Source organism: Schistocerca gregaria, chromosome X, assembly GCF_023897955.1.
Source record: "Schistocerca gregaria isolate iqSchGreg1 chromosome X, iqSchGreg1.2, whole genome shotgun sequence".
In the NCBI taxonomy this organism is placed as follows: domain Eukaryota; kingdom Metazoa; phylum Arthropoda; class Insecta; order Orthoptera; family Acrididae; genus Schistocerca; species Schistocerca gregaria.
In genome coordinates this window covers 622,397,875-622,425,155 of record NC_064931.1, presented here as the reverse complement: position 1 = coordinate 622,425,155, position 27,281 = coordinate 622,397,875, and positions in this window count along the sequence as shown.

Below are 27,281 nucleotides of genomic sequence, written 5' to 3'. Positions count from 1 at the left end.
CAAATTTATGAAAATTTCAGCACACTGTTGCATTAAAACTCTCCTATAATTTATACTGATTGTGATTCAGTATATCCTTCCTATGGATACCCGCATTCATTCATTCATTCATTCATTCATTTTCTATAACAGAAGATTACGTTCTATCCATCAGTTTTGACCTGTGACGTCATCGAAATGGACACCCTGTCTCACGCTTAGACAATGTGACCACCATGACGTCACTCATTCCACACCGGTGCCCACGATAAATACGGACCCTCACAATGAAGTTGTGACGTCACACTAGTTGGCTTGTTAGTCACACTTCGCGAATCATCGGTTCCGTGCTGGTCCCTTGGGAAACCAATATGTAATTGAAAATGTACCCACTATAGGTCTTAACTTTGTCGTGTGCAATCGAAACCAAGCATACATTTTAACGTACAGTTGAGAATTACTACACTCGTTTTAGACAGTTAGTGGCTCTCTGCGGCAGACGGCTACTGGCACTCGTAAGGCATGCAGTATCACGTGCTGTGACATGCGCCATGGCCTGTCTTTTCATGGGCCTCGATCCGCGGTCGCGCCACGGGAAATACGCTCCTCCCCCCTCCCCTTACAACGAATTTATGTCACACTAGTTACCTTGACGGACAAACATCGCGAACGATCACCTATGTCCAGGGCCAGGTGGGATATCAGCATGTCAATGAAGAGGCACCCAGTAAAGTACTTAATTATGGTATATGTTATCGAGAGTGTGAATGTATTTAAACGCGCAGCTACGAAGTATTAAACTGACCAGAAATTTAACTCGCTACCCCCAGCAGACAGTCGCTACAAGTCATGAGACCCGTAGCTTCTGGTGCTGCGACGTGCGCCTATGGGCCCCTATATGTAAGGAAGATTGGATTTAACGTCCCGTCGAGATGGTAGTCATTAGAGATGGAGCACAAGCTCGGATTGTGTTAAAGGAAGGAAATCGGCTGTGCTCTGGGGAAACGGAGAGAACTGAGAGGCTTCGGGAGGGGTCAAACTAAATATATGATAATCTTAATAGTGAAGCCATACAAAAACAGAGACCAACACAGATACGTCCACTAGACGAAATCCTCAGCAATCAACAGTACTATAATAAAAAAAACAGCTACTGGAAATTTCATATGACCTAGTATCAGATATCCCCACCAACTAAACAATAAAGTGATATTTGGTACATAAAATAATACATAGATAATCAGTCTCCACCACTATTAATGACAGACTACAATTACAACCATCAGCTTAAATTTCCGTTTGCGGTCTGGTTACAGCTGCTACTTGTTACTTATCAGGGTAGTATTTGTTCTGAGCCTTACTCATTTGCTACGTTTACAAGATAGTTTTACATTTTACGTTTGGAAATTTGTGGTAGGGTCTTGCGGGACCAAACTGCTGAGGTCATCGGTCCCTAAGGTTACGCACTATTTAACTCAAACTAACTTACACTAAGACCAACATTCCCATACACGAGGGAGGACTCGAACCTCCGTTGGAGGGAGCCGCGTGGGCTGTGACTAGAAGCCGCAGGCCGCGCGGCTACGTTTTAAGTGAAGAATGAACAGAAACAAGACGAAACCAAAATTATTTGCTCGGTTATTGTGTGAAGATACTATACTCGGTAAGAACACATACATCTTTTCAATTTATTTTGGTCAGAAATAATTAAGAAATTCGCTTTATTTAAATTACTTGGACAGCATTCGAATTCAGAGTATGGAGTGTGAGGAGGGAATGAATACCAACAGGAGTAGCTATGGCAGACTATATAGCTGATGACATTTGTCTCAGTGCTTGCTTTACGCTTAGAAAATATTGTTACCCATTGAATAATGAATACTGAAGTGAATTCCAACATAATTACTTCAGCTATCAGTAGAGAAGCGTCAAACATAGGAGATGAACTGATGTGCTCATCGGGGGTGAACAGACTGAAGTTATATCATCTTACATGATATTTTTTGCTAATACTTTCACAACGTAGATGTTTACAAGTAGTCAGGTACCTATAGACACGACATAAGTTTTAGATGTAGACGTTTCTCTAATATCACAAAGCATCCAGAGCCGAGTTTTGGGTGATGTTTTCACAAAACCAACAATTTGGGCCATTGAAAGAATCCGAATCCCCTCTTGTGTTTTGAACTGTGACATAATAGTTTTATGGTGTGTGTGATGTCACTGGCATGGTGCTTCTGAGTGGTTCGTGTTCGTAGATGCAGTGGTGTATTTGGTGGCGCACTCTGGTGGTGGATGGTGATGTGTGGAGCTGTTTGTGTAACGTGCGGTAGTCAGTTTGGCAACGTGAGTTTATTTGCGTCTTTGCAATCAACGCGGAGCCGAAACTGCGTGCTTTGTTTCCAGTGAGTTGTCATGGTCTCTGAGGTTGATGATGCGTTTGCCGTTTTTGTTAGGTATGATTGGGTTGGTGTTTGTCATGTGGTGTGAAATTTAATTTTTATGTCTTGATCGTTAATGTTAAGAGTTGGAGACATGCAGTTTAAAAAAAGTGATTACGCTTAAGTATCTAGGCGTGGACATCACGGATATTGTCTAGGAATTTAAAAATTAGAATATAAAAAAACTATTATTCTACCAGTTGTGCTGCATGGGTGTGAGACTTGGTCTCACACTGTGCAAAATGAAAAGCCGTTTCAAGTATTTGGAAACAAAATTTCGAGGAAAATTTTCGGAGCAAGAAGGGATGACATTAGCGGAGAGTGGCGAAAACCGTATAACGAAGAGGTTCACGAACTCTATTCAAGCCATGACATAATCAGTATTATTAAATCACGTAGGCTGCATGGGCGGGTCACGTAGCTCGAATGGATGAGGGCAGGGCAGCGCGGAGTACAGGTAGGGCACTTAGAGGGAAAACGTCCTGTGGGGATATCTTGGCGTAGATGGGAGGACAATGTGAAGGCTGATTTGAGGAGCCCAGGTATTGAAGGTAATGGAAGGAAATAACCCAAGACAGGGACAGATGGCGAAAATGCGTTGCTGCGGTAATGGACTATAGAGTCCGGTATGACCGGTGTGTGTGTGTGTGTGTGTGTGTGTGTGTGTGTGTGTGTGTGTGTGTGTGTACGGTATTTTGGTTCTACTTAAATTGATCTAGTTAATACAAGGGTTGCTGAGTTTTCGAGTTGTTGGGGTTTTTGGTGTTGCTTGTTGCTAGTGTACTATGTAGCCTGTGTGAGGTTTGTGGTAGTCGTAACTTTTTTGTTTTTATTTTTGGCTGTAGATGTCTAGGGCTTCGTTTGAGATATTTAGGTGTACGTAGTTGTCCAATATCGTATTTCGGAGTTGTATGTGTTTGTATTTCGCTATCTAGGGTTCAAATTGTGCTATATGTGTGTAGATGTCGTTGTCGTGTTTGTAGCGGTGTGTTGTATGTTGAGAGTTAGTTGTGTGGTGGTGTTTTTCTTAACTGTCGTTTATTTAGCTTTTCTCCACCCTAAACCCGCCTACTGCCTGGAATTGTCCCGTTAGTTTCATTTTATAGTTAAAGTGAAACATTCTCCTGTAATTTTCAGGTTCACGTTTATATAGTGACGCTATGGTCGCTATATTAGTGCGGTTAAAATTGGTCGTGACTTGACATTTGACTGACTGGAGAGGGACATGACGCCATTGCTGAGGTAACACCAATGGCGAGCCAGCTTTCCCTACCACGGCGGCACGCATCGTCTGGTAACGCGTCCCTGTATATGCTTTAGATGTATCATCTTACGTCAGTTCACGTTGTAACGTATTTCCTGGCTTTGCTGTGCTGTAGTCTGCAGGTATTGTGAACAAGTGTTTTGTGTTGGTGTTGCATTTCTAACAACAGTGTAGTACATCTGAGTAAGAGATATTCAATAAGTGTCGTTAGACAAGTTCATGGACTAGGAAGATAACGTTCTGCTAAAAATATTCCTCGAAATTCGACAATAGTAATGGACAAAATGCATTATCACTCTTTTGTGATGCAAAAAGCTCCAACAATGCAATGAAGGAAAGCGGATATTTTGCGGATACAAAGAAATGTTCCTTGAAATAAAGCTGATTTTAGCATGTATAAGGCGAAGGTAATGGAATTTTTAGTGCTGTACAGGCCAAAACTGCGCGCTACGGGGTCTACGAACTGGCTGATGGTAAAGGGAATAGTTTATTATGGCTTCCTCTGTATCATGCTTATTTAAATACAACACAGTATATGAGCCTAGGTGAAAAGTAACGATGCAAAAAACAAGAAGTTTACGCCCAGTGAGGTGGAAATGCTGACCAAAGAAGGCACTGCAAATGCTACACAACAGGACTGGTCTTGATTTGTCAGCCATGCCAAGAAGGCAGTTCAGGAGACCTTGATTCATGAAGGACTGTGACGAGTTTTGAAGAATACGTAACTTCTCTTGTCGACATGTTAAAATCTGCTTCTTTTGCCAAAACACAGTAGAGTACAGAAATATTCATCTCACTAACAATCTAATGCAGTCGAAATTGCGATATAACTGAAACAGTGTTTTTAAACTAACAACTGAGTGCTAGTCGGGTCAGTAGCTCATAAAACAGTCCATTCTCAGTATAAAAATAAACTCTTAACTTCTTCACTTATAGCGCCACAAAACCCACAGCAGTTCTAGTTTCACAGGCTCTCGATGGCGCTCAGTAATTACATTACTTCATTGAAAAAATCTGTAGTAGTTTGATTATTGAAGTATATTTTGAAGTTCCGCATATTAATCGTACGGCAAAACATACTCGTATTTGCGCGCTATCATTTGACAAAATCATGTTAGGCTACCTCAAACCATTGATGGGATATTTATTCTAGTTTTTTCACTGACGCACGAGTTCGTCACGGAGCGCTTTAAACACATCAATTTTTTTTTCTTTCGAAATTGGAAACAGACAGCGATATCCTTAAAAGTTTAAAGAATAATTCAGTATATCATCTACATCTACATCTACATGACTACTCTGCAATTCATATTTAAGTGGTTGGCAGAGGGTTCATCGAACCACAATCATACTATCTCTCTATTCCACTCCCGAACAGCGAGCGGGAAAAGCGAACACCTAAACCTTTCTGTTCGAGCTCTGATTTCTCTTATTTTATTTTGATGATCATTCCTACCTATGTAGGTTGGGCTCAACAAAATATTTTCTCATTCGGAAGTGACTGAAATTTCGTAAAACGGTCTCGCCGCGACGAAAAACGTCTATGCTGTAATGACTTCCATCCCAACTCGTGTATCATATCTGCCACACTCTCTCCCCTATAACGCGATAATACAAAACGAGCTGCCCTTTTTTGCACCCTTTCGATGTCCTCCGTCAATCCCACCTGGTAAGGATCCCACACCGCGCAGCAATATTCTAACAGAGGACGAACGAGTGTAGTGTAAGCTGTCTCTTTAGTGGACTTGTTGCATCTTCTAAGTGTCCTGCCAATGAAACGCAACCTTTGGCTCGCCTTCCCGACAATATTATCTATGTGGTCCTTCCAACTGAAGTTGTTCGTAATTTTAACACCCAGGTACTTAGTTGAATTGACAGCCTTGAGAATTGTACTATTTATCGAGTAATCGAATTCCAACGGATTTCTTTTGGAACTCATGTGGATCATCTCACACTTTTCGTTATTTAGCGTCAACTGCCACCTGACACACCATACAGCAATCTCTTCTAAATCGCTTTGCAGCTGATACTGGTCTTCGGATGACCTTACTAGACGGTAAATTACAGCATCATCTGCGAACGGTCTAAGAGAACTGCTCAGATTGTCACCCAGGTCATTTATATAGATCAGGAACAGTAGAGGTCCCAGGACGCTTCCCTGGGGAACACCTGATATCACTTCAGTTTTACTCTTGTTACGCAGCAACACGTAACTCATCACCTACTTTTCTCTGCAAACTAACAATTTCTTGCAGTAGTTCACCTGCGATCGAAATATCACAGTAACTGACCATTAACGGAATCATAGCCGGTTCGTCATGAAGCTGAAGAAGTAAACTGTAAGATGTGCGAGAAATAGTTTATTAACGAATACTTTCTTTAAAAACGTTTGAGAATAATGGCATTTTGGTCGGCTTGCGCGACTTCCTGTTCACGCTGTCAGCGAGCCTGGCAGGTTCGCGCTTAGTAGGCCTGGCATTATACTGTGCTCACCTGCTGACGCGGCCAGCACACGCTGGTAACCACGCTTCCCTCCACTCGCTCCGTACTGAACTTTCAAAAGTCGCAACTTATTTTAAACTCACTATATGTACGCTGGAGTAGGAGTTTGCACTTTATTGATAACTTTAATCGTCAAAGCAGACGAGTGAAATCGGGCGCATCTATAAGTTACCTAATTTTTTATGGATATGTTTACTATTACGGAGAAGATACCTTACATAATTTGTTGTGTGGCATTGCGTGATACCTGACTTAACAGTTTTGTTGCCTCAGTTTGCACGTGGCTGTACTGCAACGTGACAGAGTACATGAGAGGAACGGGACAAGGGCGCTCAGCGCTGTTTGCTTGTGCTGTGGCGTAGCGTGTGGTACAATCAGAGTAGATACGGAGCCTTTCTACTCGCTGTTGGCTGTGATGGGGCTGGCGGTCGCCTGTCCATCGATATCTTCTTCCAGCTTCGATATCATCGGCAGCCTCCCACCAGAAATCGCTATAACCATCTTAAGGTTCTTTGTAATTTATGAATGTAGTGTGACTGTCAGTGGACAATGTATCGAGACAGTTACTGGTAACATTCTCGTTCGTGTAACATATTCAGTTATTCAGTAGGAGTCCTAATTACTTTTCTGACTGATGTTTCCCCAGTACCAGTAGTTTCGAAACTGTGACCAAAAAGCGCAAATTGAAAGCAGCAATGATCTGTTAAAGCCAGCGCTGTAAATCATAAACAGATACTGTTTTGACAATAGGGCTGTAGTTCTGAGTGTGTGCAGTTAACCCTTACTGCTTAACCAGACAGACAATGTACAGGGCATGAAATCCCACTCTCATTCCGTTAGGAGGAATTGTACTTGACAACTAAACGTAGGTCATGACGGGTCACTTAATACTGATCAGGAACTGATGGTAGTAAAGTACAGTGTTACATTATGGAAGGGTCAGTTCTCAAAACTAATTAGGGGCTTATATATAGAGCTGCATACTATACTCCACGAAGTACGTCCGGAAACAGTAAAAGGAGAGAATGGTTGTTGGTCTAAAGTCTCCTTCGTTTGAGATTTCATGCGGCATTATGTTTACTGTGTATATGTGCATGTAATTCTCTTGATCAAAGGAGCTCACACCTTTGAACACTTTTTTGAAGTTCATGTTATGTAGCGAAGGCTCTTCGACTAGCAATGGCATCAAGATAGTAGGTATTATCTCTGTCGTGTTGTTTATAGGCATTTTGACGTTTATAATGTTTATGCAATGCAGTAGAGTATGTAAGTAAAAGCCTCTCGGTAATGCGTAACCGATACCTACTGGGAGTAAGGTGAAGTTTTGTGTACAAGAAATAGCCAAGCACTTTAAATGTGACACCATCAAGATGTTATCAGATCTATTGATTGTATGTAAACAGTGCACTTATTTGTTTTTGATCTATTTCTATTGTTATTAAGCATTGAGATGTTCGATGTGTAGGTCATTGCTTACACTATGTTTCAGTTATTGGTGTGGTTAGTATCATGTTCCATAGAGCATTTGTGTGATCGATCATAATTATGTGGAACGATTCACTTCACATTCACATATGGTATTAATTTGTGGCCAGAAATCCATGTTGACTATTTACTTTTTTTAATATGTAGATGTTAGTAACTACAAACTACCTTACACCTACCACAAAAAATATTGTTACATGGAGTAGGAGTTGAGAAGAATAAATTTTTTCCGTTTGTTTTCAAATCTGACTTTTATCACTGGGTAAGTGTTCACAAAGGAGGTAAGGGGGGTAAAGGAGGTTATAAAGGCAGAGGTAGAGGGTGTAAAGCGGGTTATGGGGGAGGGGTAAAGGAGGGGGACCCCCCTGTGGGTTCGGGGGTAAGAATAGGCCCACGGTATTCCTGCCTGTCGTAAGAGGCGACTAAAAGGAGTCTCAAACGTTTCGGCCTTATGTGATGGTCCCCTACCCGGTTTGACCTCCATCTTCTAAATTCTTCCGAAGAGCGAGCTGATTGGGGAAGGGCGCCTTACAAGGTGCAATGTGTCCATCGCTCATTACCATCTCTAGCTTGGTTGGTCGTCGTCGCATAGCTGTCCCGCCCACTCACCATCTCTAGGGCGTGGCTTTGTTCTTGGGTGCGGTTTTTGCAGTCTGCTCTGCTGTGTCGCTTTATGCGCCAATGACGATCATGGGCTACATTTCACCTGAAATCCAGCACGGTAGCCAGTCCGTTGTGGTGGGGCCGCCATGTACCCTGTCGGTTGTAGCCCCCTGACAACACAGGGATCGCTCTACTGATGCCTGCGCCGTTAACTCCCCGCGTATGCCAAGGAGTAGATGCCTGTCTCCTTGGGGCATCGGGACTCCCGGCAATGGCCATCCCGCCAGGTGGTCGTTGCTGAGGCTGGGTGGCGCCCGTGGGGAGGGCCCTTGGTCGGAGTAGGTGGCATCAGGGCGGATGACCCGCGATGAAGCGTGGTACATCATCTCTTGCTGGCGGCCAGCCGCCAGCAGTCTCTAAGCGTTCTCGGCCTCAATACAACGCTCAGGCATATGATCCACAATCGTTCCCCTCCCTGGCCACACCATGGGAGGAACGAAAGGCTACGGTTGGCAGCGAACCTTATTCACCTCGCTATTTAGTCTGTACACGAGTCGATGGGGAATCGTTTATGGCGACCAAGCCTCAGTTTTTTGTCGAGCACTTGGAGGACAAGTTTGGGGAGGTGGAGGGCTTGTCCAAAATGCGCTCTGGGGCAGTATTGATCAAAACGGCATCCTCTGCACAGTCACGGCGGTTACTCGCTTGTGACAAGTTGGGGGATGTTTCACACCCCATAGGAGTCTCAACATGGTCCAGGGCATTATATTCCATAGGGACCTACTCTTGCAGTCAGACGACGAGCTACGCGCCAATTTAGAACGGCGGGGTGTTCACTTCGTCCGGCGCGTCCATCGGGGTCCGAGGGATAATCAGGTAGCCACCGGTGCCTTCATCTTGGCCTTCGAGGGTGACGTCCTACCCGAAAAGGTCAAGGTGATGGTCTACCGATGTGATGTGAAGCCCTATATCCCTCCCCCGATGAGGTGTTTCAAATGCTGGAAGTTCGGCCACATGTCATCTCGGTGTACTTCCAGCATGACATGCAGAGATTGTGGACGCCCTTCACATCCTAATACTGCATGTGCGCCGCCTCCCATCTGTGTGAACTGCGGCGAACACCATTCCCCTTGCTCGCCAGACTGCAAGGTTCTACTGAGAGAACGAAGGATCATGGAATATAAGGCCCTGGACCGCATGACCTATACTGAGGCTAAGCGGAAATACGAGAGGCTACATCCTGTGGCTCTGACCAGCTCCTATGCCACCGCTGCCAAAACAGTAGTTTTGTCATCTGCTGCACCGATTCCACTGAACACTCTGAGCCGGAATACTACACCTGCCCCCTTGATGGTGGGGGGCACTTCCCCATCTGTTGCTCCTGCACCACCTACCTCAGGAGCAACGACCCCCCAACCATCGGGGACACAAGTCCCCAACACTAAGCCGGAGAAGCGTCCGACTTCTTGGCGACTCTCTCTCGCAAGGGATCCCTCGGGTCCCTCCCTTCCCAGGTTTCCACCTCTGGGAAGGGTGACGTCAGCCAATGGCTGAAAAGCAGGCCAGCGGCTGGTCGCAGGGCTTCCCGCTCCTCCTCCGTCCCGGAGACTGACTCGGTGGAGCCCTCCCAGCCAGTAAAGCCCAAGGAGCAGAGAGAGAAGACGAAGAAGAAGAAGGCCTCTAAGGCCAAGGAACGCGCGGTGGCATCCACCCCACCGCTCCATACAGGCTCTGCGTCTGGGGATGAGGTGGAGATCCTGGCGTCCGCTGAGGACCTGGATCTCGCCATACCCTCAGACGCCAAGGACGCCGATTGTACTGGTCCTCGATCGGTGACAGCAGGTGACCCAGTGACGTGATCTGCCTCCTCGGTCCCTTCACGCCTATTTCGCCCATGGACAAAGTGATTCTCCAGTGGAACTGCAGCGGTTTTTTCCACCACCTTGCTGAGCTCCGCCAACTCGTCAGCAGTCACCCTTTCTTCTGCATTGCCCTCCAGGAAACGTGGTTTCCGGCAATGCGGACCCCTGCCCTACGAGGGTATCGGGGTTATTATAAGAACCGGGCAGCTTATGAGAGGGTGTCTGGTGGAGTCTGCGTCTACGTCCTTAACTCTATCTACAGCGAGTGTGTGCCTCTTCATACACCCTTAGAGGCTGTCGCTGTAAGGATGTGGACGCCTCAGCCTATTACTGTCTGCAGTTTGTACCTTCCGCCGGATGGTGATGTCTCTCGTCATGTGTTGGCTGCATTGATAGGACAACTGCCGCCTCCCTTTGTGTTGCTGGGCGACTTTAACGCCCATAACCCCTTGTGGGGTAGCGCCGCGATTACTGGCCGGGGCAGAGATGTCGAGACTCTTCTGTCACAGCTTGACCTCTGCCTTTTAAACACGGGAGAGGCGACCCACTTTAGTGCGGTCCATGGCTCGTTTTCGGCCATTGACCTTTCTATTTGCAGCCCCGGACTTTCACCATCCATCCACTGGAGTGTCCTTGACGACTTATGTGGTAGTGACCATTTCCCCATCTTTCTGTCACTGCCACAGCGTCACTCTTCTGAACGCCCCTCCAGATGGGCTCTGAATAAGGCTGATTGGGACTTATTTACATCTGTCGCAGTGATCGCACCTCCTTCCACTGATCCGATTGATGCGGTGGTTCAGTCGGTCACCACCAGCATTGTTTCTGCGGCGGCATCTGCGATTCCCTGTACATCCGGGTCACCTCGGCGGAGGACTGTGCCGTGGTGGTCGCCCGAGATCGCAGAGGCGATTCGAGATCGCCGGCGGGCTCTTCAGCGCCATAAGCGGCACCCGTCGTTGGAGACCCTCATTGCTTTTAAACAGTTCCGCGCCCGTGCCCGACGCCTTATTCGCCAACGGAAGCAGGAGTGCTGGGAACGTTATGTTTCCACCATTGGCGTCCGTACCTCTGCATCGCAGGTTTGGGCCAAGATTCGGCGACTCCAAGGCTATCGGCCCCCTGTCTCTGTCCCTGGGCTTTCGCTGAATGGAGCAGTGTGCACCGACTCCGACACGATTGCGGACCGGTTAGCAGAGCATTTTGCTCAGTGTTCCGCGTCAACGAACTACCCGTTGGCCTTCCGCTCCCGGAAAGAGCGGTTGGAAAGTCGGAGGCTTTCCTTTCACACGCGCCACGCGGAGTCGTACAATGCTCCTTTCAGCGAATGGGAATTCCAGAGCGCACTTTCTGCTTGCCCTGATACGGCTCCTGGACCAGACCGCATTCACAGCCAGATGCTGAAACACCTCTCAGTGCCTTGCCAGCGACGCCTTCTAGATCTTTTCAATCGCGTCTGGGTCGAGGGTGTTTTCCCGTCTCAATGGCGGGAAAGCATAGTCCTCCCCGTATTGAAACCTGGCAAGAACCCGCTGGAGGTGGACAGCTATCGCCCCATAAGCCTCACCAACGTTCCTTGCAAGTTGCTGGAACGTATGGTGAGCCGGAGGTTGAGTTGGCTCCTCGAGTCTCGGGGCCTTCTGGCTCCGTCTCAGGGTGGGTTCCGTAAAGGCCGCTCTGCCGTCGATAATCTGGTCTCCCTGGAGTCTGCCATCCGTACAGCCTTTGCGCGCCGCCAACATCTGGTTGCCGTCTTCTTCGACATGCGGAAGGCATACGATACGACTTGGCGCCATCACATCCTGGTCACACTTCATGGGTGGGGCCTTAGGGGCCCGCTCCCGATTTTTATTCAGAATTTTCTTTCGTATCGTTCCTTCCGCGTGCAAGTAGCTGCGTCGCATAGTTCCTCCCGGGTCCAGGAGAACGGGGTCCCACAGGGGTCTGTCCTCAGTGTGTCCCTGTTTTTAATTGCCATCAATGGGCTCGTTGAGGCGGTGGGGTCGTCCGTCGCGGCTTCTTTATATGCGGACGACTTCTGCCTATATTACAGCTCCAGTGGCATCGCCGCTGCTGAACGGCAGCTGCAATGTGCCATCCGCAAGGCGCAGTCATGGGCTGTAGCGCACGGCTTCCAGTTTTCGGCCGCGAAGACCTGCGTTATGCATTTCTGCCGGCGTCGCACAGTTCACCCTGAGCCGCGCCTTTACCTTGACGGTGAACCTCTTGCTGTGGTCGCGACGCATCGGTTCTTGGGACTGGTGTTCGATACCCGGTTGACTTGGCTGCCCCATATTAGGCAGCTGAAGCAAACATGCTGGCGGCACTTAAACGCTCTCCGTTGCTTAAGCCACACCAGGTGGGGTGCCGACTGGTCCACCCTCCTCCACCTATATCAAGCGCTGATCCAGTCCCGCCTTGATTATGGGTGTGTGGCGTACGGTTCTGCCTCGCCTTCAGCATTGCGATTGTTGGATCCCATACACCACTGCGGGATCCGCCTCGCCACGGGAGCGTTCCGGACAAGCCCCGTCGACAGCATACTTGTGGAGGCTGGTGTCCCTCCATTGCGGTTCCGGCGTGACCGCCTTCTGGCCGCCTATGCCGCGCACGTTTATAGCATGCCAGGGCATCCAAACTACCGTCTCCTGTTCCCGCGCTCGATCGTCCATGTTCCAGACAGGCGGCCCCGGTCAGGTTGTCCCATTGCGGTTCGCCTCCGGGACCTTCTCCGTGGCCTTGACTTTTTTCCTCTGCCGCCTGTTTTCCGGGCCAATCTCCGTCTGCCCCCGTGGAGTGTGCCCCGACCGTGCCTTCGGCTCGACTTGGCACAGGGTCCGAAGGTCTCAGTGCCTCCGGAGGCCCTCCGCCGCCGCTTTCTTTCCATCCTGGCCGAGTTTCCGAACGCGGCGGTGGCCTACACCGACGGTTCGGTGGTCTCTGGTCACACTGGTTACGCTCTCACTCTACGGGATTATTGTGAGCAACGGTCATTGGCAGCTGGCTCCAGTGTATACACTGCCGAGTTGGTTGCCATCTATCGTGCCCTAGAGTTTCTCCGCTCCCGCTCAGGTGAGTCCTTTGTCATCTGTAGTGACTCCCTGAGCGGTTTACGAGCTCTTGACCAGTGTTTCCCTCGTTCCCGTCTGGTGATGGCCATCCAGGAGTCCCTCCATACTCTCGTCCGTTGCGGCCGCTCTGTCACCTTTGTTTGGTCCCCGGGTCACGTCGGCATCCCGGGTAACGAGCGGGTTGACGAACTGGCGAAACAGGCGGTCAGTTCCCCGGCCATGGAGATCGGTCTTTTAGAGGGTGACGTCCGATCCGTATTGCGGCAGAAGGTCCTTGCTGCTTGGCGTGATGAGTGGCGCACCCTGCCGTCTCCCAACAAACTTCGGGCAGTCAAGGAGACAACCAGTGTGTGGCGCTCCTCCATGAGGGGGTCTCGCAAGGACGCTGTCGTTCTCTGCCGGCTCCGCATAGGACATACCCGGCTCACGCACGCGTATCTCTTGTGCCGTGACGACCCGCCTCTCTGTCGCTGCGGATTGGCCCTGACCGTGGTACACGTCTTACTAGACTGCCCACTTTTAACTGCCCTCAGGCAGACGTTCGCACTGCCTGATACACTCCCTGCTCTTTTAACCGATGACTCTACTGTGGCTGACTTAGTTCTCCGTTTTATTCGAGCAGGGGGTTTTTATCATTCAATATGAGAGTCCCTTTTTATTTTTTTTTAGTGTCGACTGTGGCTTTTGGCCTGGGGTTTTAGTTTGTGGTGTTTTAATGTGTCCCTTGGTTGTTGGCCTTTCCAGTTTTATTTTCATGGTCGGCCAGTGACCGTCGCACTCTGTGTGTCTTTTAATCTCTTTTTTCTGGTCTTCGTCTATGTCTTTCTTGTACTGTGTCGTCCCTTGTCGTCTCCGTTATGTGTTTATTGCTTGTTGGACTTTTCTTCGTGTATTATTATGGTCGTGGAACAAGGGACCGATGACCTAAGTAGTCTGGTCCCTTTAACCCCCCACAAACCAACCAACCAAAGGAGGGGGAGAGGGGAAAAGGTGGGGAATAGGGGGATAGGAAAAGGAATGAAGGGGTGCCTCGGATCCTGGTGAGGGACACCTTTTTCACTCCGCGCCTCTGAATCCGAATGTAGTCCCAATGCACCTCGCATTATTATTTCCTTCCCCTTCCCCTTCCCCTTGTCCCTCCCCCTCCACCTTCAAATTACATAATTTTTAGCAATAATAAAGTGAAATCAGCAAAACTTCCATTACACAATAAATAACATTTCTTAAAACAAACATCCATTTGGGTCTACACCTAGATAGAATTTTTAAGTTACTTCGTTTTTGTACATGTGACACGTGAAAAGAACCATGGACTTTGCAGAGTTGGAGTAGCCTGCATGACTCAATGATACTGATAGCTGTACTGTAGATGCAACAATTGAAGGGCATCTGCAGACGGAATATACAAACATGTGGTTCTCAAAGTGCGGCAGCAACCTTTTCAGCAATTGCAAGAGCAACTGTCTGGATAACTCACTGAACTGTCCTTGTAAAATCAGCCATAATGGCTTTGCGGTGCTGGTACTGCCATCGCAGCTAGGAGCAAGAGGATTCTACAACTTACTCTCGGTAAAATATCCCAGAGAAAAATATTTTCTCTCTCCCCCTCCCCCCCCCCCCCCCCCCCCCCCCCGCTGCCCGTTCGTATCTCTAATTGGTGATTATAATAAAGGTCATCAGGAAAAGAAAAACTGTCATTCTACACACAAGCTTAGACATGATAGACGTGGAGCTAACACCCACCACAGCAGAACAAAATTATGCCAAGTAGCTCTCCATGTGAAGTGTTTGAAAGAGTGTAGGATGAGTTAAAGAACGTAATTCACACAATGAATGGAATGGAAAATTTCTGTTGGGGGACCAGAATTCTATGGTAGGAAAACGAAGAGGGAGAAACAGTAGGAGAACATAAACTGGGGGAAAGGAATGAAAGAGGAAGCTGCCTGATGGAATTTTGCTTAGAGCGTAACATACACTGAGGCGACAAGTCACGGAATAGTGTTATGCACTTACATAGACAGCGGTAGAATCTCGTGCACAACGTATAAAATGACAATGTATTGGCAGAGCTTTATTTGTACTGAGGTGATTCATGTGAAAAGGTTTCCGCCGAGTTGATGGTCGTGCGACGGGAATTAAGACTCTGAATGCGGAATGGTAGCTGCAGGAAGTCGTATGGGTCATTCTATTTCGGAACTTGTTAACGCATTCAGTACTCTGAGATCCGCAGTTTGAAGAGTGTCGCGAGACTATCACATTTCAGGCATTACCTCTCACCACGGACAACGCAGTGGCCGACGGCCTTCACTTAACGACCAAGCACCGTTAGCGTAGAGTTGTCAGTACTAGCAGAAAAGCGACACTACGTGAAATAACCGCAGAAATCGATGTAGCAAGTACAAAGAACGTATTCTTAAAGAGAGTGCTGCGAAATCTGGTGTTAACCTCTGGGAGAATGTTTGAATTTGACCGTGTGTTACTTAGCAGACAGAGAGAATGAAACGTGAATTTCGTAATGGTAGCAGTTAGTAGATACCAGAAAGACTAAAATTTTGCAAGAAGTTAGTCACAGAGTTCTTGTATATAAAAAATAAAATGGTCGCCAGCCTAACTAGGCATAATAATGAGGAAACATTTTTAATGAATCTATTTTTACTCTTGCAAAAGTAAACTTTCATAAATCCTTTCTTAGTTATGTGCAATCAACACCTACGATGACAGACGCACTACACAGTGGGTAGCAGTAGTTATCAACAGCATAGTTAAAAAATCACAGAAACAGAAAAGAGACTTTATCTCTTTTCACCACAATCTTCACTTCTACCTTTCACTAATTTGGCACATTAATTGTTGCCTACGGCATACCAAGACTAAGTGGCATCTGGCAAGAATTAAATTTTGACTAACACATATATACACATCACAAATGCAATAAGATAACACAGTACACACGCCTTTTATATATACTGTACTCTTCTAATAATTACTTCTAGTTTCTTCAGCTAGAAAGCAACTATTCAGTTTGGTTTCTTCCTGATATAAAAAAATTAACTGGAGTCCCACAAACCATCCCTTCTTTATATAAGCGAACTATACACACTTTACAAAAATATTTTGAATTATGAAGAAATCTGTATTACTGCCCCACATAAGATCATCTATTTTGCAGTATTTTAATACATTTGCACTACCAATACTCTACAAATTTGAGAAAAGACTGTAAGGAAAAGTTCAATTCCAATTAACTTCAAGACTAAATGCTTGTGAAGCAAGTGATTTTCACTGACAATTTTTATACTGCTGACCATTAAAACACTTGACATTTGTAAAATGGAATCAAACCGAAACACATTGGAGATTTTCATGGATTCAATAATTGTCTCCCTTTATATCAACGAAATTAATAATCTAACTACTCACTTCTACATATTTTTGCATTCAGAACTATGCATTGTTAAATAGCACACATGATCATAATTTTTTTCACACACAGGGTTTAACATTCTGCGTGGTGTCTGTTGTAAGTCGTGTCTCCCTATCACGACGCTCTGAGCGTGTTTTTTAGGGAATTGACTAGTTTAAACCTGGGACCTGTTGCTGGTAAGGAGACGCCAGAGTTCAAAAGAGTTCAGAGAGACCACCGATGATATAATCAAATACTTACTGATTACAGCGTCAGCTCCACTGCACTCCCTGTAAAAATCTTAATACTAACTAAATTTAGTGGAAGGGGTTAAAGGCTTTCCTATTTTTAGTTAGGTGGTAAAATAACGTCGAAAAAGCAGTTACGTTTACCATTGGAAATTCTATTCTACTCACAAAACATTGTTTATAAATTGCACTATTCATAAAAGGAAATATTTTAATACAGGATGATAAAAACCAACTGCGTTCAACAAAAATGTGAACAAATATTCCCTGAATGGGTTTCCAAGTTCTATAATGGATCGAAGGATGACCTATGCCATATCACAACTGTAATCTAGATTTAAGTTTAATAAAAGAGAAAACTATCAAAATGATCTACAGTGACCCTCAATCATCTTTAATTACTTATCTAACTTGTCGTAAATTACAGTGGCTGATGTGGCTTCTCAATAATTATATAACAGAAAAATCATCGTGTTTATGATTTTTACTTCAAGTAGCAAATAAGAACACCGTAAGATTTAATTGACGATCGACACTAGTATTACGTAAAAAGGGATGTAACAGATGAGACTCCTGCAGTTCTAAGTGAAGCCTTGTGAGCTCAAAAATGCGGCATCGCGTTCGTTCATTATCTTTTCGGTGTTCAGGGTGCGGCGGGCGGCACAGCTCCACGCACCTCGCTGTCTCGGAAGCAACTCTCTCCTAACTTCCCCTTACTACAATTTACCGAAGTTGGTTTAAAAAAAAAGCTATCTGGCTATGTTTCCAACTGAGCAGTCAGGGTCTCAATGTTAACCTTAAGCTCCGCCTACAAAAATTTTATCTATCCAATGATGAACATTATACTTTTCGTGGTGATGCAATGTTTTCAACGTAACAGGGACGCGTAAAACTCTCACGCTAAAACTTGTAGCTGGTGTTGCCCTTTTAGTGTTATAAGATCTATACTGTTCTTCCGGAGGCTCTAGCTTTTAACATGGGCTGTGGGGTGGTCCTGGCGGTCAGCCGGAGATGTGGGTGTCCGTTCATTATCGTAGGGCCTTCTAGCTTAACACGGTCCTGCTCTCGGCTTCTGTTCTCGTTTCTACCCTCGGAACTGCCTCTGTTTCACGGTGGAAAGGTATGACATGCATTTAGGCGTTCTTGTGTTAATCTGTGGTATTCCATCTGCTCGCTCGTTGATCGTATTACTTCGATTAATTTAATGCCAGGATTTATTCGGAGCTATGTGACATACTGCCGGCCAGTGCCGGTTGGTCATAGACAGTGTGCTCCCTGCCAGCAGAAAGTCGTATACTCCTAGCTCACTCATTTGTTACATAATTTAATTCTTAATTTCATTGTGTGTTTTTGGTACTTGCATTGTTTAAATTCATAAATTTCGGGCGTATCGTAGTATTTGAGAGTTGTAGCATCGCGTTTTAGTACCTGAATAGTGTAAAATCGCGTAGTCTCCTTCCGCCGCCAAGCAGTGTGTCAGCAGTGCTCAAGTAGCAGCATTACAGCATATACTAGGCAGTCTTATTTTAATAACCGTTTAAATTTTGTTGCGATTTGTTTGTGCTCTCTGTAGATTAATTCAGACGTTCTTTGCACAACCGTTTTTAGCATAGATAGGGACTGCAACTTCTGTGTTCGGATGCAGGCTGAGTTGGCATCCCTTCGCTCCCAGCTTCAGGCAGTATTGGCTTTGGTCACACAGCTTGAGGCTGTTGCCAATGGGCATCACTGTGGGGGTCGGGATGGGGGTTTGTTGGGGACAGACAGCTTGTCCCACGCATCCCCCGATCGGACTAAGGCTGTGGCTGCCCGGGATACTGCCCACATTGAGGCTGATCCCTCACCTGTGGTAGAGTGGGAGATCATCTCGAGGTGTGGCAGTGGGTGACAGACATTCCGGAGGGCTGAACGGAAGGCCTCTCCAGTTTGTCTGACGAACTGGTTTCAGGCTCTGTCTCCGGCTGATACTGATGTTCTGCCAGAGGTTGCTGCTTGTCCTGTTCCAGAGGTTGCCCTTCAGTCTGCAAGATCCGGACAGTCGCAGTGGGTGGGCTTACTGGTAGTTGGGAGCTCCAACGTCAGACGCGTAATGGGGCCCCTTAGGGATATGGCAGCAAGAGAGGGGAAGAAAACAATGTGCACTCCGTGTGCATACCGGGGGGGGGGGGGGGGGGGAGTCACTCCAGATGTGGAAAGGGTCCTTCCGGATGCCATGAAGGATACAGGGTGCACCCATCTGCATGTGGTCGCTCATGTCGGCACCAATGATGTGCGTCGCTATGGATCGGAGGAAATCCTCTCTGGCTTCCGGCGGCTGTCTGATTTGGTGAAGACTGCCAGTCTCGCTAGCGGGATGAAAGCTGAGCTCACCATCTGCAGCATCGTCGACAGGACTGACTGCAGACCTTTGGTACACAGCCGAGTGGTGAATCTGAATCAGAGGCGGAGACGGAGACGGTTCTGCGACCGCGTGGGCTGCAGATTCCTCGACTTGCGCCATAGGGAGGTGGGGTTTAGAGTTCCGCTAGATAGGTCAGGTGTCCACTACACGCAGCAAGCGGCTACACGGGTAGCAGGGGGTTGTGTGGCGTGGACTGGGTGGTTTTTTAGGTTAGATGGCCTCGGGCAAGGACAGAAAGGGCAACAGCTTCAAAGAGTGCGGGGCAAAATCAGGACATGCGGGGACCAAACAGCAATCGGTATTGTAATTGTAAACTGTCGTAGCTGCATTGGTAAAGTACCGGAACTTCAAGCGCTGATAGAAAGCACCGAAGCTGAAATCGTTATAGTTATAGAAAGCTGGTTGAAGCCAGGGATAAATTCAGCCGAAATTTTTACAAAGGCACAGACGGTGTTCAGAAAGGATAGATTGCATGCAACCGGTGGTGGAGTGTTTGTCGATGTTAGTAGTAATTCATCCTGTAGTGAAGTAAAAGTGGTTAGTTCCTGTGAATTATTATGGGTGGAAGCTACACTCAACAACCGACCTACCTAGGTTAATAATTGGCTCCTTTTACCGACCTCCCGACTCAGCAGCATTAGTCGCAGAACAACTGAGAGAAAATTTGGAATACATTGCTCATAAAATTTCTCAGCATAGGTGGAGATTTCAATTTACCAGATATAGACTGGGATACTCATGTTTAGGACAGGTGGTAGGGACAGAGCATCGAGTGACATTATACTGAGTGCACTATCCGAAAATTACCTCGAGCAATTAAACAGAGAACCGACTCGTGGAGATAACATCTTGGACCTACTGATAACAAACAGACCCGAACGTTTCGACTCTGTAAGTGCAGAACAGGGAATCAGTGATCATAAGGCCGTTGCAGCATCCCTGAATATGGAAGTTCATAGGAATATAAAAAAAGGGAGGAAGGTTTATCTCTTTAGCAAGAGTAATAGAAGGCAGATTTCAACTACCTAACATATCAAAACGAAAATTTCTGTTCCTACAATGACAATGTTGAGTGTTTATGGAAAAAGTTTAAGGCAATCGTAAAATGCATTTTAGACAGGTACGTGCCGAGTAAAACTGTGAGGGACGGGAAAACCCACAGTGATTCAACAACAAAGTTAGGAAACTACTGCGAAAGGAAAGAGAGCTTCACTCCAAGTTTAAACGCAGCCAAAACCTCTCAGACAAACAGCCATGTCAAAGTTAGCGTAAGGAGGGCTATGCGTGAAGCGTTTAGTGAATTCGAAAGTAAACTTCTATGTACCGACTTGACAGAAAATCCTAGGAAGTTCTGGTCTTAAGTTAAATCAGTAAGTGGCTCGAAACAGCATATCCAGACGAAACAACTGGAATCACTGAACAGAGGAAAGTCCACTGGACCTGACGTGATAGGATACCAATTCGTTTCTACACAGAGTACGCGAAAGAACTTGCCCGCCCCCCCCCCCCTTCTAACAGCCGTGTACCGCAAGTCTCTAGAGGAACCGAAGGTTCCAAATGATTGGAAAAGAGCACAGGTAGTCCCAGTCTTCAAGAAGGCTCATCGAGAAGATGCGCAAAACTATAGAGCTATATCTCTGACGTCGATTTGTTGTAGAATTTTAGAACATGTATTTTGCTCGAAAATCATGTCCTTTATGGAAACGCAGAATCTACTCTGTATGAATCAACATGGATTCCGGAAACAGCGATCGTGTGAGACCCAACTCGCTTTATTTGTTCATGAGACACAGAATATATTAGATACAGGCTCCCAGGTAGATGCTATTTTCATTCACTTCCGGAAGGCGTTCGATACAGTTCCGCACTGTCGCCTGATAAACAAGGAGAGTACGGAATATCAGACCAGCTATGTGGCTGGATTGAAGAGTTTTTAGCAAACAATACACAGCATGTTGTTATCAATGGAGAGACGTCTACAGACGTTAAAGAAACATCTGGTGTGCCACATGGGAGAGTTAGGGGACTATTGCTTTTCACAATATTAAGGGTGTTCAAAAATGACCGGTATATTTGAAACGGCAATAAAAACTAAACGAGCAGCGATAGAAATACACCGTTTGTTGCAATATGCTTGGGACAACAGTACATTTTCAGGCGGACAAACTTTCGAAATTACAGTAGTTACAATTTTCAACAACAGATGGCGCTGCAAGTGATGTGAAAGATATAGAAGACAACGCAGTCTGTGGGTGCGCCATTCTGTACGTCGTCTTTCTGCTGTAAGCGTGTGCTGTTCACGACTTGCAAGTGTGCTGTGGACAACATGGTTTATTCCTTAGAACAGAGGATTTTTCTGGTGTTGGAATTCCCCCGTCTAGAACACAGTGTTGTTGCAACAAGACGAAGTTTTCATCGGAGGTTTGATGTAACCAAAGTACCGAAAAGCGATACAATAAAGGATCTGTTTGAAAAATTTCAACGGACTGGGAATGTGACGGATGAACGTGCTGGAAAGGTAGGGCGACTGTGTACGGCAACCACAGAGGGCAACGCGCAGCTAGTGCAGCAGGTGATCCAACAGCAGCCTCGAGTTTCCGTTCACCGTGTTGCAGCTGCGGTCCAAATGACGCCAACGTCCACGTACTGTCTCATGCGCCAGAGTTTACACCTCTATCCATACAAAATTCAAACGCGACAACCCCTCAGCGCCGATACCATTGCTGCACGAGAGACATTCGCTAACGATATAGTGTACAGGATTGATGACGGCGATATGCATGTGGGCAGCATTTGGTTTACTGGCGAAGCTTATTTTTACCTGGACAGCTTCGTCAATAAACAGAACTGGCGCATATGGGGAACCGAAAAGCCCCACGTTGCAGTCCCATCGTCCCCGCATCCTCAAAAAGTACTGGTCTGGGCCGCCATTTCTTCCAAAGGAATCATTGGCCCATTTTTCAGATCCGAAGCGATTACTGCATCACGCTATCTGGATATTCTTCGTGAATTTGTGGCGGTACAAACTGCCTTAGACGACACTGCGAACACCTCGTGGTTTATGCAAGATGGTGCCCGGCCACATCGCATGGCCAACGTCTTTAATTTACTGAATGAATATTTCGATGATCGTGTGATTGCTTTGGGCTATCCGAAACATACAGGAGGCGGCGTGGATTGCCCTCCCTATTCGCCGGACATGAACCCCTGTGACTTCTTTCTGTGGGGACACTTGAAAGACGAGGTGTACCGCCAGAATCCAGAAACAATTGAACAGCTGATGCAGTACATCTCATCTGCATGTGAAGCCATTCCGCCAGACACGTTGTCAAAGGTTTCGGGTAATTTCATTCAGAGACTACGCTATATTATTGCTACGCATGGTGGATATGTGGAAAATATCGTACTATAGTGTTTCCGAGACCGCAGCGCCATCTGTTGTTGACAGTTGTAACTACTGTGATTTCGAAAGTTTGTCTGCCTGAAAATGTAGTTGTCCCAAGCATATTGCAACAAACGGTGTATTTCTATCGCTGCTCGTTTAGTTTGTATTGCCGTTTCAAATATACCGGTCATTTTTGAAACACCCTGTATATAAATGACCTAGTATATAGTGTCGGAAGTTCCATGCGACTTTACGCGGATGATGCTGTAGTATTCAGAGAAGTTGCAGCATTAGAAAATTGTAGCGAAATGCAGGAAGATCTGCAGTGGATAGGCACTTCGTGCAGGGAGTGGCAACTGACCCTTAACATAGACAAATGTAATGTATTGTGAATACATAGAGAGAAGGATCTTTATTGTATGATTATATGCTAGCGTAACAAACACTGGTAGCAGTTACTTCTGTAAAATATCTGGGAGTATGCGTGCAGAACGATTTGAAGTGGAATGATCATATAAAATTAAATGTTGGTAAGGCGGGTACCAGGTTGAGATTCATTGGGAGAGTCCTTAGAAAATGTAGTCCATCAACAAAGGAGGTGGCTTACAAAACACTCGTTCGACCTATACTTGAGTATTGCTCATCAGTGTGGGATCCGTACCAGATCGGGTTGACGGAGGAGATAGAGAAGATCCAAAGAAGAGCGGCGCGTTTCGTCACACGGTTATTTGGTAACCGTGATAGCGTTACGGAGATGTTTAGCAAACTCAAGTGGCAGACTGCAAGAGAGGTGCTCTGCATCGCAGTGTAGCTTGCTCGCCAGGTTTCGAGAGGGTGCGTTTCTGGATGAGATATCGAATATATTGCTTCCCCCTACTTACACCTCCCGAGGAGACCACGAATATAAAATTAGATAGATTCGAGAGCGCACGGAGGCTTTCAGACAGTCGTTCTTCCCGCGAACCATACGCGACTGGAACAGAAAGGGCGGTCATGACAGTGGCACGTAAGTGCCCTCCTCCGCACACCGTTGGGTGGCTTGCGGAGTATAAATGTAGATGAAGATGTACTTATGTCAGGGTTTTCATGGAAGGTGTTTGTTTTGCCTGACACCTTACAAGGGTGGTCATTATGAGGAGAGGAAACAGTTCAAGGTTCGAACACAACGTTTAGTATTATTTGCATTATTATTGAAAATTAATTCACACAAATACACTGGTTCATATTGATATACAGTTCTAACCTCTGGAATCTGATGACGTGGTGGTGCAATAGTGGTGGCGAGCACGTGGAGGCTACCTCGTCTCTCCTTTAGCAGTAATATGCTCTATTTAGTACTTCTTGGCTACGTGATAATCATTTTTATAGCCATATCCAATGCGACAGCACTATTTTACAGCCACAATTACACCGGAGGCCATTCCATCTCAAATCTGATACTGGATGCCTCGCTCGACACCTGATCTGTTGACTCGTTGGGTGCTGGCTACTGACCACTACTGTGCTCTCTCGCTTCCTGCCTATATCGAGGGCCAATTCCACCTTTTAGGTCGCACCACACCATAACCGTAGCAGAGGGGAATCTGTCGTTTAAATTGCTCAATACAAAATATCTAAGTATTAACCAGTTTTTACATTGCAGTTTTTCATACATAAACATTTAATAAAATTCCATTATTTAAACACACTATTATGTTAAAGAATTTGTACATTATAAAGTACCACCTCCCTCCAATGATCTAAAGAACTTGACTAGTAGTGAGTAAACACTCCCCAGATTTGCACTGTAACGATGGCCCACAATCGATTGTGGTGTTAGAGACTGGCAAAGTGCAAAATGACTAAGCAGGAATGTCTAGAGGACACATGCAAAGATACTGAAGCTTGTGTAGCAACGGAAAAATACCTTCTACAGGAGAATGAAACAGATCTTTGGAGAAAAGAGAAGCCACTGTATAAATATCAAGAGCTAAAAAGACGGTATCGGTTGATACGACATTGAGGCAACAAGAAATCATAAATTTGGTATTGGAGGGAAGTGGGAGGACCAAAAATTTTAAGGGGTGACCAAGAGACGAATAAAATAAGCTGGTTTAAATAAAAGTAGGTTGCAGTAGTTATTTGGAGATGAAGATGCCTGCACAGGATAGAGTAGAGAACTGCATCAAACAAGTTTTCGAACTGAGTAGAACTGCAACAACAGCTACAACAACCACCATATTCCAAAGAGAACATGAAATGAACGTAAAGTGTCCAACAGGAAGCAAAATAGTTTCGGTTAACTGTGACGGCAGAGTATGTCTGTCTTCGAAAACGATAGTACAATATTTCGAAGTTATCGGTGAAGGCGATTCGTGGACGACACGATACTATCGCACAGTCATGAATCTGACGGATATTAGAGACTTGAAAATCGACTAATGAACAACGCCCTAACACGCAAATACAACTAAAATAAATCCAGCGAACTAACGGGACCCCGATGGGAATAGAAATTTTAAGCGGGAAAGCTGGAAAATTGAAATTGAGTAAACTAATACAAGCATTATATATTTACTGACACTTAACACAAAAACTTAACTAAGAAAAAAATAAAAGATTTTTGCAGACAATTTCTAGTAATTATCCAATGCGATCCTAAACAAATAAAAATGGTGTAAATTTGGCATGAGTATCTACAAGAATAACGTAAATGTGGGACAAAAGCAGAAAGTGCATGTAGGGCAGCGTACAGAATGTAGTTATTACGTATGAGAAAGACGTTTCTTGATAGCAGCTGCCTCCAATATTACAAGGAGATGCACAGCTGACATCTGCGTTACACCGGGATTAAGAGCAGAGTTTTAGCACTCCTTTGCAAAGCTTAGCCACTGCACCCAGTGGTTAACAAAAAAATGCTCTCTGCCAGGGGGCTCGCCGCTCTTTGGTGTGTTCGTAGTTGGCTCTCATAGGGCCCCAGTCGTTGGAGCGTCTTTTCCCTTCCGTGCTGCAATGTCTATCCTCTTGTTAATCATTTTCCACTTCCTTGGGGAACATCTCTGAGATGCTTTTGGGAATGTGTTCCACATTTTCAGTACCTGATGTCAGAAAAGTCTCACCACTGTTTTTCGTCTTTTTTTTTCTTTCTTCGTTCACCTTCTCCTGTCCTACCACTGCTTCGGCGTTTGAAGTACTTCTTATTCTTCTTCCTCCCTGTGTGCTACTGAAGGCCGGCCCACGCGTCTGACGCGTAAAATGACTGAGTAAGACGTGATTCCTAACCCCGTTCGACAGGTAAGGTTCGACATACCCCCTGGTACAGGTCAGGCTCGGAGAGGAGTGATTGTCCTAGCTGTTACCTTCCAAAATTGCCGATTGGTTCCTCTGTAAGGTGTTCGGAGAGTGTGACCTGGGATGTGAAGCATCACCTAAGGCGGGTGAGCTCCCATTCTGAGTGGGGGCCCCAGTTGAAGATGCACGGCATCAGAGATACTGGCAACCAGGGGGGATTATCTCTCGCAATGAGTCAATCATCAGCTTCGCAGCCAACGTCTACCAAACGTAAACGGAATGAAGCTCCGAATCCAAAGACCCTCCCAACTGCATCACCGGTGCTCGTGGTTTCATGTACTGAAGATGGTCAGCCCTTTGCAACAGTAAATCCGCTTCTTATTGAGAAAGGTCTAGATGCAGTTAGCGACCCTATGAAATCCTGCTCTCGTTTACACAATGGCTCTTTGATTTTGTAGACTACTACTGATTCTCAAGCACAATAACTGCCCGCCACTTTGGTTCTCCACTGCTATCCTGCACGTGTCAAGGGTCGTAGCTCTCTAATTTCTGCCCATGTAATTATTTACACTAGAAATCCAGAAGTACCTCTCTGATCAGGGTGTCAATGCAGTCAGTTGGGTGACGAAAAAGGTAAATGAATAGTTAGTACCCACACGCACTCTTCTTACTTTTGATAAAGTGGTACTTCCGTCCACGATCAAATGAGGCTACGAAGTTATCATAGTCCGACTGTACATTCCGAACCAGATGCGCTGTTACCGGTGTCATCGTTTCAACCACACTTGAATGTCTTGTCGAGACCCAGAAAAATGTGTAACCTGTAGTAGGAATACTCATGAGGGAGATTGTCTGCCTCCCCCTCCCTGCTGTATTAACTGCAATGGCGACCATGCTGCCTCCTCTTTAGATTGTCCGTTCCATCATGATGAGCAGGCTGTCCAGAAGATATGGGTAAAGGGAAAAGTACCTCACCTGTTTGTTCACAAGTTATTGGCTAGTCACAAACCCTGTGTTTGGCACAATACTCTCCTTGCTGCATCTCACTCCATGATGGGCGTGGTCACGCAGACGTACGACCTCGAATTCAGAACTGTAGTTGTGAAATCGCTCAGTATCACGGTAGCATCGCCGTCTGATCATCCATCTGTGCAACAAGCTACTAAACTTTCGCATCACAGGGCGAAGTCACCTGCACCACAACCGGCAGGCCGGTAACAACAGAAGGAATACACCCGTTAAGACTTCCTATGCCCCTCCAGGCAACAAATAGGAGTTCTCCTCTGCCAACCGGAATTGCTCCAACAAGTCAAAGGTAAACGGTCTTCTCCTTCAGCGACTCTGAGATTCTCTTCGATGGTGTCGCC